This window comes from Nicotiana tabacum, chromosome 9 (genome assembly GCF_000715075.1).
Source record: "Nicotiana tabacum cultivar K326 chromosome 9, ASM71507v2, whole genome shotgun sequence".
NCBI classification, from domain to species: domain Eukaryota; kingdom Viridiplantae; phylum Streptophyta; class Magnoliopsida; order Solanales; family Solanaceae; genus Nicotiana; species Nicotiana tabacum.
Genome location: NC_134088.1, coordinates 97863636 through 97879586, shown reverse-complemented (window position 1 = coordinate 97879586; position 15951 = coordinate 97863636).

The following is a 15951-nucleotide window of genomic DNA, read 5'->3' as shown; positions in this document are numbered from 1 at the left end:
TTTCTCTGGTAATCAATCAATATCTCAAGGGGTTCGTGGCAGAGTTCGGTCTTACTCATCTAGAGGAAGGGGTCGTGGAGGAAGAGGTCGAGGCTTATTTGGTGGTCGCGGTCAATCAAAACAAGTTTCTTCACCTAATAATTTTTCATGCAACGTTTTTCATGGAAAATCTTCATCAGGTATTGGTAGTAATTCCCATGTTTCCTATCATTCACAATCTGCTAGTTCAACATCACCATCTGCAGGAGTCTTAGGAGCAACATCCTTCTTCTACCATTTGTCAAATTTGTGGGTCTCCCGGTCACTCTGCATTACAGTGTACCAATCGATTTAATCATGCTTTTGTTGCTAATGATCTTCCTAAGTCTTTTGCTACTATGTCTGTTGGTGAAACAAATGATGCTACTTGGTACTTTGACTCTTATGCGTCCGCTCATATGACCCCATCTGAAGGTAATTTTCTGCATAAATCACCTTATACTGGCTCTGATCGTGTGTTCGTCGGAAATGGCACTTTGCTTAATATTAAAAATATTGGATATACTCAGTTACCCTCTACATCTCGTCCATTATACTTGTGCTCCATATTTTATGTTCCTCAACTTTGTCATAATTTAATTTCCGTACAGAAGTTGGGTAAGGATAACAATTGTGCTGTCGATTTTGATTCTTCTTCTGTTTCTGTTAAGGACAAAACCTCGGGTCAAACTCTCCTGCAAGCTTCTAGTAAGGGTGATGTTTATCCGCTAGCATCTTCATTAGTATCTTCTCATCCTCAAGGCTCTACGTCAGTCTGGAGATATTTGGCATCGTCGTTTAGGTCACAGCGGAGCTTATACTTTAGATCGTCTTAGGAAAAACAATTACATTAGTTTGATTAATTCTTATAATAATGATTGTGTCCCTTGTCTATTAAGAAAATCTCAACGTTATGATTTCATCGCTTTAGTACATTTCTTCTTTCGATTAAGAAAAATAATTACATTTGTAGCAAATCAGATACCTCTATGTTTGTTCATCGTTCATCATCAGGTATTCTTATCCTACTGCTTTATGTTGATGATATTATTCTAACTGGTAGTTCTTCATCTATCATTGATCAGTTCATTAGTCTTCTTTCCCTTCAGTTTGTCATGAAAAACTTAGGCGATCTTCATTATTTTCTTGGTGTTCAAATTGTTCGCTCATCTGGTGGCCTTCATTTATCTCAACAGAAATATATTTCAGACATGCTCCTTAAGTTTCACATGCATACTTGTATGCCAGTTCTCATACTCTAGCTTCTCGTACTTCTCTTTCTCTTATGGATGGTGAGTTACTTTCAGATCCTAGTGAATATAGTAGCATGCTGGGTGCTCTTCAATACTTGACTTTGACTAGTTCTGATATTGTCTATGTTGTGAATGTTGTTTCTTAGTTTATGCATGAACCTCTTACTACTCATTTGCAGTGTGTGAAGAGTATTTTTAGGTACTTACAGGGTACTATTTCGCATGGACTATTTTTGTGTGCTTCATCCAGTTCAATGGTGATTGCTTATTTGGATGGTGATTGGTCTGCAGAGAGGCTGGGTGGCCTTGAAATCACTTCTCCGTACAAAGCCCACTAGCTGTTAGCATTTTTCTGTCTTTAAATTCTTTTCCAACTCATGTTTGTATGTATACTAGACGAGGAGTGTTTGAATTATTGCATTATTTTTTCGAACAACTTTATCTTTCACTTGCATTGTAACAAACTACTGAAGTTGTGTTTTGTTAATCAGAGAATTTTCTTTTACTGTCTCATTTGCCGCAAACTTGTTCATTAATTCATGTATTTAATCTATCTAATATGTCATTATTTTTTATTTTTTGGTCCAAAGGATGTCTCTATGGCAACTCTTCTTTCCTTGTTTGGTTTTGAGACAAAACAATCGAGAAAACCACTCAATTAAATTTTATAAATTCAGTATTATTGCATGAACGTAGCTTAGCCTAAATGTTATCCTTTATCATGTGTTTTTCATTATAATGAAATTCATATTTTAAGCTTCATCTTCAAGTATTCTAATATCACAAAATATAAGTCTAACATGTAATTTAATCTAATGTCAAATTTACACAAAACTTAAATGCAGATGTTGAACCCATATGAAAGCTAAAAAAGAAATAAAAATGTGATAGGACATTTGCTTCATTTCTCTTCATAATAATTTTTTTCTTATATTATGCACTAGTGAATCGTTATCAAAAAAAACTTAGAAAGAAGCAGATTAAATAAAAATAAAAATAAAAATATAGAAAATAATTTTTCTAAAGAAATGCTAGTCCGACCCTTTCTTTTTGTAGAATTTTCGCATTAACTGCCTAAATTAAAACCATATGTATTAGTAAGTGCACCTAAAAGTTTTTACCTGACATTCAAAATTATCATGAAGATTCAACTGGTTTGAAATCCATAAAAATACAAGGGTGGCAGACAAAAATTGAAATGACATAATAATATATAAGGATTAAGTCTTATGCAAATAATTTGTGGTATATAATACATTTAGTTACTTGTTTGTAATAGTTAATATTCTGCTCGTTCTTATTTTTAATAATTAAATAAAATATTAAGGCAAAAGGTATTTACACAGTTTTAAATTGGTATATCTATCTCTAAACACTTCCAAATTTATATAATGAATTTTCTAAAGTGAATCACATAGTTAGAAAATATATCCTATTTGCTTGTTATGTGGCTTATGTTTCCTAATTTTTTTTAATTTTATTGAATACTTTGTTAATTTTAATATAAAACATTTTACTCTAGAAAAACTGTAATGAAAAAAGTGAAAGCACGTGGCTGAAGAGTGAAGACTCCTCTGGAAAGCAAGCTATGTTAATGCTAATACCAAAGAGAGAGAGAGAGAAAATTGAACATTTTACTGTAACATTATCATAGCTGACGTATGCCACGTGCCACAAAGTTAGGATGAACTTGTGGGTTCCTCACATGTCCACCTGACGTCAAAAAATGGTATTCTGTTGTTGGGCCTAATATATTAGAGTTCAAACAAGCTAGCTGATGGTACTCCCAGGAGGAAGCATAAATTAAAGCAAAAAGACATCAATGCCCCCTAAATCCTAATGTCATGACCCAAAATCCAACTAGTCGTGATGACACTTAACTCAACGCGCTAGGTAAACCAATTAACAACTATCCAATTTAATGAGATTTACTGAAAAAAATAAAGATAATAAAGCTGACTTTAATACACTTCTCAAGGACAGGTAGTACAAATCATGAGCTTCTAAAATTTTAAATTTGTAAAGCTAGTATAAATAAAATACATAATCTATTTGAAATATACATGAACAGATTAAAAATTCTAAAGACCACGAACAAGAGGCAGATATGACCGGATCGCAGGTACATCTTCAATGCCCGCTCCCGCCATACACAACAACAACAACATTTGAAATCTGCATGCAAGGTGCAGAGGTGTAGTATGAGTACAACCGACCACATGTACTCAATAAGTAACAAACATAACCTTAAGTTGAAAGTAGTGACGAGCTGGGACAAAGGTCAGAGTCCAACACCAATAACCAGCAACAGTTCATAACAATATAATGAAAGTAATACAAATAGTATCTCAACAATAAAGTGCTCAGCTCATTCATAGTTCCGGAAAATAGACATTTGCTTTTCAAGTATAGCAGTAAACTCAAATCCTTTGCCGAAATCACCAAATATGAGAAAATTTTAAAACTATAATTTTTCTCAAAAACATTCTCCCACAATAAGAAATTTCATTATCAAATGGCATGAAGAAAGTACATCTCTATGCCTACATGTCAATGTGCATTCCAATGCAATGCAACATAGTGATAAAATCATATGCATGCTCTTTGAGTAGAAATTTCACTCAACACGCCCAGTCACTCACTCTTCCCAATCACTCAGTACTCACAGTCACTCTGTAACACCCCAAAGTTTTAACTAATATTTGCATTCTCGATTGAGAATCTTTATAATAAAGATAGATTTTACGCCGTACTTCCTAAACGTGAATTTGACAATATATAAAAATTTCTTACTTTAGGTTGTGTTAATATTGACAAAATATTCTATGGTGTTGCTATGTGTAACAATTAATATTATTTTGATGAATTGTAATTAAATACATTAGATATTTAAAGTTTTGGGCTGCCACCCTTTTGTATTTATCTAAAGATATTTTGTAGTTTGGTCAGCCAGTTTTATTTCATACTTATCCAAAGTTCATAAATATTACTTATTTGACTTGCTTTTCCTTAACCTCCTCTCATATTTCATTCTTTCATGCCAAAGCAAACCCCTACCCTCTCCCCTTCTTATCACCTGAAATACTTCATGATAACCATCAGAAATTTTCACTAAACCAACCAGCAAAACTCAATCTTGGTGAAGCTCAATTTGCTCATCTCTTTTGTGGCAAGTTACTAAACCCGTTTTTACACTAGATAACTATTAGTATTTATTTCGTATCTTCTTGTATAGGGATCTGTTTTAAGTGATCCAAGCTTTTATGGAAAGATATTTCATAGATCTATAACTTTTATTCAGGCACCAAAACCTAATTTGTCTTTTATTTACCCGAAAATGGGTGATAAAGTACAGGGCAGGTGTTATCCTGATTTTCTGTTTTACAAACTCTCCCTGTACTACTGTTAGTAATTTTAGTATAACGTTTTGTACAAAACTAATATGAGGGTGATTCAAGATTTTCTGAAATGGTAAGACATATATCTACAACTGTAATAAGAACACACAATCTAGTTTGTCCATTTTCATCTTCAAAACTGAGTCATAACACAAGACAGTGATACTGCCTAGAATTTCTGTTTAAAATTTGTTGGGTAATTTGCACCAATATCATGTTTATTTTGACATGTTAAATCACTGAACTTATATAGATATTTGATTATGTATTTAAGGTATACTTGTAAAATCTAAGGGGGAGTGTTTGAGAAAGTGGATAGATTTTATTTGTCCATGGCGTAGACTATTCGAACATTCTCAAGTTGTGGTTGAACTGCTTTGTGGTAAAACACCAAGGTTTTTGTATAAAATTTGTACTCTTTTTACTTGCTGGAATATTTTGAAATAACCTGATATTTTATTTTTTTTGTCTTCAATTTATATCGTTGTATTCATGTTATATCAAGTATTGTAAGATATTCGCTAAATCGCCCACTCGTACGAATTACTTGATCATTTTGCATTCTTGTTGAGACTTTATCCTTCTTGTAGAAGTAACTTTGCCACTCATCTCGGCATGACTCTTGATTCAGATCTTTTGCCATCTTGACTTTGGATTTATAGTTCTTCTTAAATTATGGAACTTATTTGTGTTAAGTACGAACTAGGAAGCCATTTTTAATATGGTTCTTGATTCTCTTGAATATTAGGTTTTACCCTACTTGATTTGGGACTTTGGTCCTCCTTAATATCTGATTATACTTAGTATGATGCATAACGTACATATTGGGCAAAAAATGGATATTTGGCAAATTCTCTTGAATTGATAGTATACGCTTTCTCGACTCTTGAATCTTGAACATTGTTATTGATAATTGAAAATAATTCAAGGTTTGATATTCGATAATTTTGATATATTTGTTCACTTGTTTTAAATTATGTATAATTTGAGCTACCTATGACTGAAAAGGGGAATTGGAGAATTTAATGGCTCCAAGCCCAAAGTTTATACGCCACTAAGCTTTATGCTTAGCGATAGTTGTTTTATATTATAGGTAAAATACGGGATGAGATTTGAAGACGGCCTTATAAAGTAGTCTTTCTTGGGAGGACTTATGAAGATAACATTTGCATATGCACCTAGATTTTGTATAGTTTTAGGACTTGTACATGATCTATATGTCACACTCATGTACGTTATTTTGGAGGCTTATTGGATCTTAAGACCAAAATCTTGTAACATGAGTTTGGTAAATTGTTTTTCTGTTTTAGAGTGTGTTAATAACTCAAGCCTTGTAATATGCTGAATTTACATTGTCTTGTAAAAATGTACAAAGGAGAAGACTAATTTTTTTTTCTTACTCGCTAGTTTGAAATTTATGTACAATATGAACAGGCAGTGATGTTGAACAAAAAGTATAATTTTTCTAGAAAGTTTCTTAACGTGTTGATTATTCAAGAAGGGTTATATCACCCTATGTTGATATTTTGACATTGTATTCTATAAAAATAATTCTGAAGTATATTTTTAAAAACAAAAATATTGCACTTTGAACCTTTATCGCATGGGCTTATTTCCGCTACTAAATTATTTTGAATGTCTTTTTCGATTAATATCTTATTAATGTTGTAATTAATAAATTAGATTTATTTCGTAAGTAGCACCCTCCCAACGGGGGTTGCTACAAGTTTTGGTATTAGAGCCAAGGTTTGTGATTCTAGGATTTTTGTTGTGATCGTACCTAGTATTTGTTGTTATTTTCTTTCATGAAAATGATTCAGAGATATAAATTTTTGCATACTTGCTTAATGTAATTTGTTGTATTCCTTGTGCATATGCATCAAGTACATGTCCCTAATTGTAACGACCCGACTTATCGTTTTGAACACTACGCTCCTTTTGACAATTTGAAGTCTTGATCAACTTCGTAATGTGTACTATGACTTGTGTGAATTGTCAGCTTTGGTTTTCGAATGATTCGGCATTTAATTGAGAAAACAATCCTTGTTTATAATCTTAAATGAAAAGAGTTGACCGATTTGAATTTTTGTGCAAATGACTCCGGAATGGAGTTTTGATGGATACAATAGCTCTATATGGCGATTTTGGACTTAGGAGTGCGTCCGAATATTTATTTTGAAGTTCGTAGTTAAATTCGGCTTGAAATGGCAAAAATATAAAATTTTAAGTTTGAAAGTTTAACCGAGGAGTTGACTTTCTGATATCGAGGTCGGAATCATATTTTAGAAATTGGAATAGCTTTGTTATGTCATTTATGACTTGTACGCAAAATTTGAGTTCATTCCGACTTGATTTGATAGGTTTCGTCATCGAACCTAGAATGTTCGATGTCGATTCTTCAAGAATACGTGGTATCACATTAAGAAAATGAGATCCAATTTCAGTTTTGATTGAAACATTGGATCCGTATTGAAATTATGGATCCATAGCAAAAAAGAATCGTAGAATTCGGATATCGTATGAGAGAGTTATGCCCATTCCGTGTCGAGAATGATTTCCTATTGCCGTCAGAGCCCAGGGTAGCGTGGGGCACTATCCCTAGCACTAGGACTGCTGGAAGTACTGGAAAGGGCGCCATGAGCAGCACCCCACGCCACCTGTGGCGCCACACACGTAAAAACCCCATAAACGGGGGTTTTCAGCCATTTTTGACCAAAAAAACAAAGTTGGGGAGCTCGGTTTAGGCGATTTTCACGGATACACATTGGGGGGTAAGTGTTCCATATTCTATATTGATTATATTTCATGATTCCATATTCATTTACATCATGAATCCGTGAATTTATGGAAGAAAAATTAGATTTTTATAAAATCTTCTAAAAATGTAAAATGAAGATTTAAAGGTCAACCCGATGTCGGAATTTGATAATTTTTGTATGGTTGGACTCATATCGGAACGGGTATTTGGATTTTGTTAGTTTCGTTAGATTCAGAGATGTGGGCCCCATCGTCGATGTTTCGAGCGGAATTGGAAATTTTTGTAAATTGTTAAATTGTAAACATTAGAGTAAGTTGTGATTAATTTGCATATTGTTTGAATAGATACGAGTCGTTTGGCTTGAATTGAGGAGATAGGAAAGGTATGGAGGTTGATACGCGCGGAATGAAATTTTCGGAGTATTGTACAACTTGCTCGGTATTGAATCTGGCTTGTTCGAGGTAAGTAACTCTTCTAATCTTGGAGCTGAGGGTAAAAACCCTAAATTATACGTGTTATGTGTTTGGTGTTGAGGTGACTCACATGCTAGGTGACGGGCGTGTGGGCGTGCACCGTGTGAACTGTGATTCCGTTATTCCTGTGGTACTATGTAGTTACCTGAACTTATCTGAAATCATGAAAATCTCTATGTACCAGAGCTATTGAGCTGAGAATCATGCTAAAATCATGTAGAGGCTATATGCCAGTATTATTGAGACCCACAGAGGTCATATTGTTGTTGAATTTGTTTAAATTAAAAATTTTAAAACTCAGTCATGTTCATTCATTTCATATCATCTCTCAGTCTCTGTTGCTATTTATTGATTCATCATATCATCATTTTGGGTTGATTTTCATGACATTGTGAGCCCGAGAGACTGGAGAGATTGATGACTGAGTGAGGCTGAGGGTATGATGGTGAGGATATTTATAGGATCGGGCTGCGCACCGCAACATGTTTCATTGATTTATGCCATGATTGGCTTGTTATAGCGCTTGGGCTGAAAGAGCCCCTCCGGAGTCTATACACACCCCCCAGTAAGCACAGGTACCTACTGAGTGCGAGTGCCGAGTGACTTGGGAGGATTGAGTGACTGTGAGGCATGAGTGAATGTGAGGATTGAGTGACTGGGAGGACTGAGTAACTGCGAGGATTGAGTGACTGGGAGGACTGAGTGACTGAGAGGATTGAGTGACTGGGAGGACTGAGTGAAATGATACTCTGAGAGTATGCATATGGTTTTATCATTGAGGTGCATCGCATTGACATGCACACTTGACATGCATGCATAAAGATACATTTTCCTCATGGTATACTGTATCACGTCATTCATGACTTTTCACACATATTGGCATATGGGCATATTGATGCATTTTTCACTAGCTATGTGGAAAGAAAATGAAACATCTTATTTATTGTTGAAAGAAATTTTGGAAAAATTTCTGTTTCGAACTTAATCATAGTTTTGGCAATTTCGGTAAAAGACTTGAGTTTTCACTGATACACTTGAAAGACAGAGCTATTTTCAGAAATCATGATTAAGTTGAGCATGTTATTGTTGAATTATTACTTGTGCTGTTTTAAATTATATTGTTATGAAATGTTATTGGCTATTGGTGTTGGACCCCGACTTGTGTTCCATCTCGTTACTACTTTCAACCTAAGGTTAGGTTTATTACTTATTGAGTACATGGGGTCGGTTGTACTCATACTATACTTCTGCACCTTGCATGCAGATATTGAATGCTGATGTTGCTGCACTCGACGGAGCTAGAATTGAAGATGTACATGCATTCCGGTTGTAGCTGCCTCTTGTTCATGGTAGCCTTAGATTTATAAGAATCTGTTTATGTATATTTAGAACAGATGATGTCTTTATTTCATACCAGTTTTTGTAAATTCTAATCTTGGAAGCTCATGATTTGTACTACCAGTCCTTGGGGAGTGTATTAGAGTCAGTTATATATTAATGGAATTGGATAGTTATTAATTGTCTTACCTGGCAGGTTGGGTTAGGTGCCATCACGACTAGGTAGATTTTGGGTCGTGACAAGTTGGTATCGGAGCTCTAGGTTCATAGGTTCTACTAGTCATGATCAAGTGTCTAATAGAGTCTTGCGGATCGGTATGATGACGTCCATACTTATCTTCGAGAGGCTACAGGGCATTTAGGATAATTTTCCATCTTTCTTCCTTATCGTGTGGAATTGATTCAGCTTGAAACATAACTCTTTGAATTTCTTCCACGCATTCGTGTGCGCATGTGAGCGCTCGGTATTAGCCATGCATCGCCGACTTGTGATTCCATGAACGATGTTTGAGATATGTATTTTGTGTTCTGGTGATGGGCCAGTGTGGAGGACTTGAGGCCAAATTTAGACCGCAGCTTAGGCTCGGTAGCTTCAGTTGTGTCAACTTATACATTTTGACTTATATGTCCAGTAGTGTCCCTATGAGTGGAATTTATGGCTTGATGAGCGGTTGAATAGCTATTTAATGAGCATAATGTGACTACATAATGTGTCCAGATGGTTTGAATATGACGGGATGAGTTTGTTTGGGAAGTGAAAAGGACTATTGGGTGCTTAATTTCTATCTTGATATGACGTATAGTCTCGGGTTATGAGTGTGTTGAAGGATCTTTCACGTTGTGAAATTGGGGACAAATTAAATTCTTATGTCCTGATAATGAGTTTGGACTCACAAAGATTAAGGGATTGCGTAGAAATTGTGGCTGCGAAAGGGTATAGCAAGATGCCAATTTGAGACTAAGCGGGTGGGTTATCTCCTGCGGAGTAATTTACGTTAGTGTGTTCCTTATAATGTTGTGTGGGGAGTTTCTTTTCTAACAGAGGGGTATATGTGTTGAGATTCGAGTTTGGATTGATTGAGAAAGTTGACTTGACCGTCACGAGGATGAAGGCGAGCTTAGCAGGTGATTTAAGGTATTTTATGATTTTCGTTACCTGAGCTTGTGAAGAATTTTCATTAAAATGACTGGGGGAGTATGACAATAGTAGAGTATGGGTATGATGGGTTATTAGGTGTTTTTTTTATATGGCTTTGAGCAACAAAGCCAAGTGGGGGAGTCTAGTATATGCGATTTGATTGCACGATTATGTGTTGTATTGGTTTTGGTCTGAGGTATAATTGTGAATCAGATATGACTTGCAGAGGTTGAGATCGAGGATGACTCGAGTAAATGAATTCTTGGATATGGGTTATATTGTACTTTATGAGTATGTGAAAATCATGGGATGAGTGAGTTGTTATTTTGTGAAGTATGTAATACGCACGGGGTATGAATTTGATAGGTGAAATTAAAGTAGAGTTACTTCTTTGAGTGTTGTTGTGCTAATGGGGCACGTGTCTTTTGGCCCGTTTGGGTGGAACAATTTAGATTTGAGCAAAGTGGGTGACTCTCGAGAAAGTTCTAATGGATTCAAGATTAATACATAGCAACTGAGAATTTTTGGTGGATTTGTATATGGCTAGAATCTAAGATTTAAGTTGGATGGTATCGAGACTTGTGGTATTTTTTTTTTATCATTATGGATTTTATATTTCGGTATCAAGAAGGTGAAGGAAACGACTTTAGACTAAAATAAGGTATTTTTAGAGTGGGTGTCTCGGTTGTGGTATTTATGGGGGTTTTTAAGAAGAATACAACGGTTGATGGGCCTTAGGGCGGTGTGGTTTTATGTTAGGGTGTCTTATATTGAGCTTTGGGTAAGGATCGTAGTGTTCTGACAAGGAGAAGTGTCAACTTGAGGATAATTCAGAAGAAACTCGAAGAAAATAGAATGACTGGGTAGTAGGCTGGACCAGTATAGTAATAGTAGATTGGTTCTTTGGTAATTATGATGTGGTGAGACTTTACAGACTGGGTAGTAGGCTGGACCAATATAGTACTATGATGTGGTGAGGCTCTACAAATATTTTTGTTGCAATATTCTTGGGTTTGGTGACCTGCGTGGCTTGGTCGAGTTAGAGGAATTCAGTTCTAATAGCTTGGTTATATGCAAATGGAGTTCAAAGTGTTCTTGATGGTTTCTACCATGGTTTGAACCGGATATATATTTTTTTTACCGGTGTGGGAAACGTGTTGTGTATTGTGATTTCCTCCTGATGGTATGATAGATGTGGTATGTTGTGCGGGATTAAGATTTACATGTACAAGATGGTAGTTCGGTCTTGAAGGGAAGGTCACGAAGTTTGGACAGAATGGTCAGTTTCAGATATTTAGAGGAATGCTATAACTGCTCGGTAATCTCTAAGAATGGTGCACATTTCAGAAGGCGCATAGTGTTTTGACTTACGGATATTCATCGGTATTGCGGTACTCACCTGGTTGATAGATTGTTGATATTCCAATTATTGCTATGTGGCATGGAAATTTTTTGGAAGAATTCCTCGTGGGATGATTGTGCATGAAAGATGTGTTAATCATTCGAGTGTTGGAGTTGGGGCCAGTTACGATGATTCATGTGTTCTATGAGTTTGGAGACTGGGAGTTCTCAGAAGCATATTATTTCGAGGTTGCGGCCTGTTTGAGGTGACAATTTTATTTAAACTTAGTGGATGCACTAGTTGCGTTAATTATTTGTGACAACTACGCGCTACGAGTGCGTATATATGTGAGGTTTGAGCCAATGTGCGGGCATCGGGGCAAGTATTTATACTCGAAAGAATTCTTAGGCTATGATATGCCTAGAGTTGACTGTTAAGCATAAAGTTATAACGTTTCTCGTATTCGTACCTTTGTTGAGAACTATCTGGGCTATACTTGAGGTTACAAAGAGGCTAATTCCCAATAAACTGAGTAGTTACTATTTCTGCGTTAGATTGCCGATTTGAGTTGTAATAACACACTTTGCACATGCCTGCTCTATGGCATGTTAATTATACCAGTCCAGGAGCATGTGAATCTTATTTCATATATCATATATATGTGTACTTAATTGATTTCTCCTGTATGATATGCCTCGACTGGAGGCATGTGACCATGCCAGGCGGATTATTTTATTAGCACATGAGTTGAATGTGCGGATCCATATATTGATACTATAGCATGTGAGTTGTCCGTGCAGTTGATGTTAATGTGAGCTCTAGGAGAGCTGGTTACCATTATTAGATTCGTGTTTCTTGGTTCTACTATATATGATGAGCTCATAGCATTGCGGTTGTGGTGGTGCTTGTTGAAATTGCAATACGTTTCTCTTCTTTGAGACATTTCCCATTTTTGGGTACATGGATTGCGCAGTTGTGACTTGAGTTATATTGGTGTGTCATGTTTGTGGGATAGTTGTGTTTAATAATATAAGGTCATTGGACCTAGAATATGTACTATCAAGTTTGATTATGGTATATTCGGGAGGATAATATTGAAAGTCGGTTTAGAAAGTGATTATGGTTCTGGTTGGGGCAAGAGAGCTCCATGACTTGTTGATATGACAAGGGGTCATGAGATTCTGCGTGTTTCTTTCATTATCAGCAATGTATGAAGGTTTTGGAATGAGGTTTTGTTTGATATAGGGTTTAATACTAGTATTAGGTTGGTTTTGAGTAGTTACTATGATTGGGAATAGTGATGCGAGTATGCGAGTTATGTCGTATGTTATATGATTATATATGGGGTTATGGTCATAGCTTGATACATCTTGTTCAAACTTATATAGTGGGTAGATGTGAGACTCGGGTCTTGTAAGGAATTCTAAATGTTGGAAATTAGGTTCTATGTTTTACGGACTAAGGTTAAAGTAATGATCTTCAATTATGTTGTGTTGTCAGGCCTATATGAAATAGGGTGGCGTGGGATCACCACGGGTATGTGCGTGGTAAGATGGAATAGTGATTTGATTGCTTGGAAAACAATGCTTGGCACGTTCGAGGACCAACGCATGTTTAAGTGGGGGAGAATGTAACGACCCGACTTGTTGTATTGAACATCTACGTTACTACCGACAATTTGAAGTCTTGATCGGCTTCGTAATATGTACTATGACTTGTGTGAATTATCGGCTTTGGTTTTCGGATGATTCGGCATTTAATTGAGAGAATAATCCTTGTTTAGAAGTTTAAATGAAAAGAGTTGACCGATTTGGCTTTTTGTGCGAACGACTCCGGAATGGAGTTTTGATGGCTTCAATACCTCCGTATGGTGCTTTTGGACTTAGGAGTGCGTCCGGATATTCATTTTGAAGTTCGTAGTTAAATTCGACTTGAAATGGCAAAAATAGGAAATTTAAAGTTTAGAAGTTTGACCGGGGAGTTGACTTTCTGATATCGAGGTCGGAATCATATTTTGGAAATTGGAATAGCTTTGTTATCTCATTTATAACTTGTACGCAAAATTTGAGTTCATTCCGACTTAATTTGATAGGTTTCGTCATCGAACCTAGAATGTTCGATGTCGATTCTTCAAGAATACGTGGTATCCCATTAAGAAAATGAGCTCCAAATTCAGTTTTGATTGCAGTATTAGATCTGTATTGAAATTATGGATCCATAGCAAAGAGAATCGTTGAATTCGGACATCGTATGAGAGAGTTATGCCCATTTCCGTGTCGAGAATGATTTCTTATCGATGTCAGATCCCAGGGTAGCGTGGGGCGCTATCCCTAGCACTGGAACTGCTGGAGGTGCTGGAAAGGGCACCACAGGCAGCACCCCATGCCACCTGTGGCGCCACACACGTAAACACCATATAAAACAAGGGTTTTCAGCCATTTTTGACCAAAAAAAAATAAAGTTGGGGAGTTCGGTTTAGGCGATTTTCACGGATAAACATTGGGGGTAAGTATTCCCTATACTCTATTGATTATATTTCATGAATCCATATTCATTTACATCATGAATCCGTGAATTTATGAAAGAAAAATAAGATATTAATAAAATCATCTAAAAATGTAAAATGAAGAATTGAAGGTCAATCTGATGTCGGAATTTGATAATTTTTATATGGTTGGACACGTATCGGAACAGGTGTTCGGATTTTGTGAGTTTCGTCGGATTCCAAGATGTGGGCCCTACTGTCGATGTTTCGAGCGAATTGAGAATTTTTGTAAATTGTTAAATTGTAAGCATTAGAGTAAGTTGTGATTAATTTGCACATTGTTTGAATAGATATGAGTCGTTTGGCTTGAATTGAGGAGATAGGAAAGCGTATGGAGGTTGATACGCGCAGAATAGAATTTTCAGATTATTGTACAACTTGCTCGGTATTGGATTTGGCTTATTTGAGGTAAGTAAGCTCTTCTAGTCTTGGAGCTGGAGGTATAAACCCTGAATTATACATGTTATGTGTTTGGTGTTGAGGTGACGCACATGCTAGGTGATGGGCGTGTGAGCGTGCACCGTGTGAACTGTGATTCCATTATTCCTGTGGTACTGTATAGTTACCTGAACTTATCTGAAATCATGGAAATCTCTACGTACTAGATCTATTGAGCTGAGAGTCATGTTAAAATCATGTTGAGGCTATATGCCATTATTATTGAGACCCACAAAGGTCATATTGTTGTTGAATTTGTTTAAATTGAAAATTTTAAAACTCAGTCATGTTCATTCATTTCAAATCATCTCTCAGCCTCTGTTGCTATTTATTGATTCATCATATCATTATTTTGGGCTGATTTTTATGACATTGTGAGCCCGAGAGACTGGAGAGATTGATGACTGAGTGAGGCCGAGGTCCTGATGGTGAGGATATTTCTGGGATCAGGCTGCGCGCCACAGCATGTTTAATTGATTTATGCCATGATTGGCTTGTTATAGCGCTTGGGCTGAAGGAGCCCCTCCGGAGTCTCTACACACTCCAAGTAAGCGCAGGTACCTACTGAGTGCGAGTGCTGAGTGCGGGTGCCGAGTTACTTGGGGGGATTGAGTGACTGTGAGGCATGAGTAACTGTGAGGATTGAGTGACTGAGAGGACTGAGTGACTGTGAGGATTGAGTGACTGGGAGGACTAAGTGACTGGGAGGATTGAGTGACTGGGAGGACTGAGTGAAATGATACCCTGAGAGTATGCATATGGTTTTATCACTGAGTTGCATCGCATTGACATGCACACTTGACATAGAGGCATAAAGATGCATTTTTCTCATGCTGTACGGTATCACATCATTCATGACTTCTCACACATATTGGCATATGGGCATATTGATGTATTTTCCACTGGCTATATGGAAAGAAAATGAAACATCTTATTTATTGTTAAAAGGAATTTTGGGAACAATTTTGTTTCAAACTTACTCATATTTTTGGCAACTTTAGTAAAAGACTTGAGTTTTCACTGATACACTTGAAAGGCAGAGCTATTTTTAGAAATCATGAATAAGTTGAGCATGTTATTGTTGAATTATTATTTGTGCTGCTTTAAATTATATTGTTATGAAATATTGTTGGCTATTAGTGTTAGACCCCGACTTGTGTTCCAACTCGTCATTACTTTCAACTTAAGGTTAGGTTTGTTACTTATTGAGTACATGGGGTCGGTTGTACTCATACTACACTTCTGCACCT